The 5,815-nt window shown below is 42.9% G+C and overlaps 1 protein-coding gene across 1 annotated transcript in view; it reads right to left on the bottom strand.

Annotated features, from left to right (window-relative positions):
- Nucleotides 1-5,815, bottom strand: part of PALB2 (partner and localizer of BRCA2) — a 46,577-nt gene that overhangs the window by 10,165 nt on the left and 30,597 nt on the right. The window lies entirely within an intron of this gene.

Here is a 5,815-nt window from a genome sequence, read left to right on the forward strand (position 1 = left end):
CTCTGTCACCCAGGCTGAGTGCAGTGGCGCCATCTTGGCTCACTACACCTACATCTTCACCTCCTGTGTTCCAGCAAGTCTTCCACCTCAGCCTTCCAAGTAGCTGGGATTACAGGCACCTACCACTATGCCCGGCTAATTTATGTATTTTTAGTAAAGGCAGGGTTTCACCAGGTTGGCCAGGCTGGTCTTGAACTCCTGAATGTAGGTGATCTGCCTGCCTCAGCCTCCCAAAGTGCTTGGATTACAGGCATGAGTCACTGCACCTGACCTGCTCCCCAGCTTTACTAAGGATTTGTGACACTGATAACTGCTTTGTCATGATACTCTATTTTTTTTGTTTTTGGAGCTTAGGGTCTTGCTTCATTGCCTAAGCTGGAGTGTGATGGTGTGATCATGATTCACCATAGCCTCAACCTCCCGGGCTCAAGCAATCCTCCCACCTCACTGCCCCAAGTAGTTGGGACTACAGATGTGTGCCACCATGCCTGAATAATTTTTTAATTTTTTGTAGAGACAGGGTTTTACTAATATTGCCCAGGCTGGTCTTGAACTCCTGAGCTCAAGCAATTCTCCCACCTCAGCCTCCCAAAGTGCTGGGATTACAGGTTTAAGGGATTGCACCCAGTTCATATTACTCTGTTGATGAAAAACTTTCAGTTGGCTCCCATTAGCCACAGTATAAAGTCCAAGTTTTTTTTTTTTTTTTTTTTGAGATGGAGTTTTGTTCTTGTTACCTAGGCTGGAGTGCAATGGCACAGCCTCGGCTCACTGCAACCTCCGCCTCCTGGGTTCAGGCAATTCTTCTGCCTCAGCCTCCTGAGTAGCAGGGATTACAGGTATGCACCACCACGCCCAGCTAATTTTTGTATTTTTAGTAGAGACGGGGTACACCATGTTGGCCAGGCTGGTCTCGAACTCCTGACGTCAGGTGATCCACCCGCCTTGGCCTCCCAAAGTGCTGGAATTACAGGCGTGAGCCACTGCGCCCGGCCCCCAGGTTCATTTTAATGGTATTTATACCTCTTATGAATCCAGCAGTGCAATACTACATTATCAGTCATTGCTCCATTTCCTAAAATCTTTCTGCCTGAAGAACATATTATGCATTTCCTTGACTCTAGACTTTGCTGAAGCTATGCCTTCAAATGACCCCTGCTCCCCCAACTCCCTGTTGCCCATTACAGAACAGTTCCCATCCCTGTTACTGATGAATTCCCATCCATTTCTTAGGGCCTAGTTATATCCCACTCCCTCCAAGCTGCATGAACTCACTTGAGACTACAGCAGTCCACAGTCATCTCCTCTCCTTTAATTCTGTCCATATACCTCATTTGGTATGTAATATACTACTGGCAATACTGTATCATGTATTCACTCAACAAATACAGAATTCTATGGGCCAGGTACTGTGTATAAAAAACTGAAGAAGGAAAATTAAATTTTTATGTGCGTATGCAAGGTTTTCCTCCTATCAGGGACACCAGATGGGTATCCTACAGAGTTTCATACATGGTCTGTATTTAGTAATTGTTCCTTCCTCAAATCCCAAATCACTTTGTCCAAATCTATCACTTTGACTTTGTGTGAATTGTAAAAAGAATTGTAGTGAAATTGTAGGCTTTGATTGTAAAGGCATCTTATTTACCTACTAGATTATAGGGGCCCTGGGACCAGAATTCATATCTCATCCATCTCTGCATCTCTCACAGAGAATGGGACATAAGTAGAGACCCAGATATCTACTGAATGTTTGAAATATATTAAATGAAATGTCTCAGTGAATATGGACAGCAAGACTTCCTTACACACTGGCCCCTCAGCGTTTAAGAGTGTTTTAACATTGTTTATTTGGTATGACTTCATTGTAAACATTAAGCTTAAGAAATATTTAGACCTTCATCATAGTTTCCAAAAAAACCCACTTGATGCTTCAGTATAACATGAATCACTTTAGACATCTAACAAATCAGGAGTTAAATAAGAACAAATACTACATGTAAGTATAAAATTATACAGAGCCCAAAAGGTAAGTAATAGCTTTTGACAGACAATATGATTAATACATCTTTGAGTAACTACCCTAAACATGGAGCTAAGGCAGGTGCCAAGAACAGATAGGAGAAACGGTACCTATCTTCAAAAACCAGAGAGGATAAACAACACAAAGCAGCAAATACTAAATTAAAAATAAAGGCAGGCCAGGCGCGGCAGCTTATGTCTATAATCTCAGCACTTTGGGAGGCTGAGGTGGGAGGATCACTTGCATTGAGGACTTCTCGACCAGCCTAGGCAACATGGGGAGACCCTGTCTGTACAAAAAAAATTAAAACAAAAAAAATTTTTTTTTTAATTAGCTAGGCATGGTGGCACGCGTCTGTAGCCCTGCTACTCAGGAGGCTGAGGTGGGAGGACTGCTTGAGCCTGACAGGTTGAGACTTCAGTGAGCCATAATCATGCCACCGTACTCCAGCATGAGCAATAGACTGAGACCCTGTCTCAAAAAAACAAAAACGAAAAAACAACCAAGGCAATATGAATTCGGAGAAGGAAACATCAGTGGGATGGTACAACAGAACTCAAGATAACTGTGGGGCTGAAAATATCCCCTGAGGGGAACTTAGAAGCCAAGCACAGAAATCCTTCCCAAACTTCCCAGTACTCTAGAAGGCCAACGTGGGAGGGTGCTTACGTCCAAAAGTTCAAGACCAGCCTGGCAAAAACAGCAAGACCCTGTCTCTACAAAGAAAAAGAAAAAGAAAAATTAGCCAGGCATGGTGGTGTACATCTGTGGTCTCAGCACTTTGGGAGGCTGAAGTGGGAGGACTGCTCGAGCCCAGGAGTTCAAGACTGGCCTGAGTAACATACCAAGTTCTCATCTCTACAAAAAATTTAAAAATTAGCTGGAAATGATGGTGTGCGCCTGTAGTCCCAGCTACTCAGGAGGCTGAGGTGGGAGGATTCCTTGAGCCCAGAATTTTGAGGTTGCAGTGAGCTATGGTCATGCCCATACACTCCACCCTGGGTACTGAGTGAGGCTGTTTCAGAAAGAAATCCCTCCCCAACCTCAAATTCTTTTGTGACCTCTTATATACAAAATGCCAAAGGATACTGATAGAAAAAGGGTACAACTGAGGGATGGGAAGAAAAAAAGGAGGAAAGGAGGATGGCAGAGCTGGAGAGAACATTTTTATACTAGAGCACGGGGGAAATAAAAGCTGAAGGAAAGCAAATATGGTCCCCTGTAAAGGTTTCCTTTTGAGGGATGAGGGTAGGGTTGGAAGAAAGAGTATTTACAAAGTAATAGAATAAAAAATGGCCTGCGTTTGAGCCCTGGCATTTGAGGTTGCCGTGAGCTATGATCACGCCACTGCACTCTAGTTTGGATGACAGAGTAAGACACAGTCTCTAAAAAAATTAAAAAAAAAAAAATGAAGTTTGAATATTGATTAATGGCAAGGAGACAAACTACTAGATTATTTTAACAGTTCAGGAGACACATAATGAAGGTGTGGACTATGGGAATAACAGAAAGAATAGAAAAGACAACTTCTGAAAGAGCACCGTCCTCAAATAACACCTCTGGGTAGAAACCCTGGTGAATGTGCTCCAAGTGGCCAAGTGCAGCCCTAGACATCGGGACATCTGAAAACAGGGTCTTCTGGCAGATCAGAACATAGCCAAATTTCAGAGGCTTTCTGGTGGGAAGGGCACATTGTTTCTCTCAGGGGCCGTGCTTTTCTAGTTTATTCCTAGAAGGTTAGGGTTGTAAGTCACCACAGTATTTAAAAAAGAAAAACAAAAAATAGTTAGGGTTGGATGGTATAGAAGAGCTAGGGTAGTGGTCACACTAATATCATAACTTCCTCTTACCAGGACCCATTCTGGCCCCAAGGAAACAGTTAATAGACAAGGCTTCTGAGAAAAGAAACAAAATCAATCTATTCTCCTAATACAAATTAAACTTGCAAGTGCCTGTGGCTGGGTATGGTTCTCCCTGTAGTCAGAAAAGATATGGCTGGGGACTCCTGTGATGGTTTCCCTATCACAAATTTGTTAATTTGGTTCGTGTGTGATCACACTTTTTTCTTTTCTTTTTTTGAGACAGAGTCTCACTCTGTCACTCAGGCTAGAGTGCAGTGGCACGCTCTTAGCCCACTGCAACCTCTGCCTCCCAGGTTCCAGCGATTCTCCTGCCTTAGCCTCACACCACCACCACGCCTGGCTAATTTTTGTATCTTTAGTAGAGACAGGGTATTTAGTAGAGACAGGGTATCTTTAGACGCCACACTTTTTTTTGTATACTGAGTAACTTTGGACTGTATCCTGGTTCCAGTGATATTAATATGTTGCAAAAGCTTTGTATTCTGTTAGGTTCCTCTGAAAAACACTGATGTTTTTTGTTTTTAAAAATATTTTTAGAAAAGGAATTTTAACATTTACTGAATACCTCCTATGTGCCAGACAATACGGTAAGTACTTTTTAAATACAGTTCTATTGATTTTTTAAAAAATTATTTGTTTTTTGAGACAGAACCTTGCTCTGCCACCCAGGCTGGAGTGCAGTGGCGCAATCTTGACTCACTGCAACCTCCGCCTCCTGGGTTCAAGTCATTCTCCTGCCTCAGCCTCCTGAGTAGCTGGGATTACAGGTGTGCACCACCACGCCTGGCTAATTTTTGTATTTTTAGTAGAGACGGGGTTTTCCCTTGTTGGCCAGGCTGGTCTCGAACACTTGGCCTCAGTGATCTGCCTGCCTTGGCCTCTCAAAGTGCTGGGATTATAGGCATGAGCCACTGAGCCCGGCCCTGATTTTTTTGGTTGTAAGTTTGTCTGTCCTAGTAAACAGTTAACTTGGCTGAACTCGAACTCCAAATGCCGAAAGTGAAGTTCAGTTCTTTCAGTCTCACCTGAGCTGCTTTGACTCTGACTTATGCACATCCAGTTTAAAGGGTCAACCACATATTTAGGTAAACATTATAGCTAGAAGTTAGGGTTCTTTTTTTTTTTTTTTGCTCTCTCCTTTTTAGGACTTTTCCCCTCCCTTTCTAGCAGCTGTGATCACCCTGAACTCTGTCTGTCCTTTAGTTCTCTAAGTCAGTGGGACAGATCTTCTATTAGGCTTCCAGTCACCCAGTGAGCAGAGTGGGCCTTGCCTCCTAGCTTAAAGCCATAATAGGAACGTTGCCTAGTGCCATTCCCTTCACCTAAAGGGAGAAATCCCTCCAGTATGTTTCTTCTTTTTCTTGCTTTCTGGTGCTTTTAGAAAGTTGTTTTTTGTATTTTGTCCAGAGTGTATAGTTATTTGAAGGTAGAGAGTTGGTCTGACAGAAGCTACTCAACCACTAACCAAAAGCAGAAAGAAGTGTACATCTTTGAAAATAGAATTCCATTTATTTTTAAATAGTCTACTCAGACTGATCTTTTTTGGTATATCTCAATTAATATGATGTTGTTGGTAAGACAAGTATATAGTATCTGACAAAAAAACCACAATCAGGCCAGACACAGTGGCTCATGCCTGTAATCCCAGCAATTTGCGAGGCCAAGGCAAGCAGTTCACTTGAGGCCAGGAGTTCAAGACCAACCTAGCCAACATGGCGAAATCCCATCTCTACTAAAAAATACAAAAATTAGCCGGGCATGGTGGCTCACTCCTGTAATCCCTGCATTTTGGGAGACTGAGGCAGACAGATAACTTGAGGCCAGGAGTTCAAGACCAACCTGGCCAACATGATAAAACCCTATCTCTACTAAAAAATACAAAAATTAGCTGGATGTGGTGGCACATGCCTATAATCCCAGTTACTCAGGA

This window comes from Colobus angolensis, unplaced genomic scaffold (assembly GCF_000951035.1).
Source record: "Colobus angolensis palliatus isolate OR3802 unplaced genomic scaffold, Cang.pa_1.0 Scaffold468, whole genome shotgun sequence".
NCBI classification, from domain to species: domain Eukaryota; kingdom Metazoa; phylum Chordata; class Mammalia; order Primates; family Cercopithecidae; genus Colobus; species Colobus angolensis.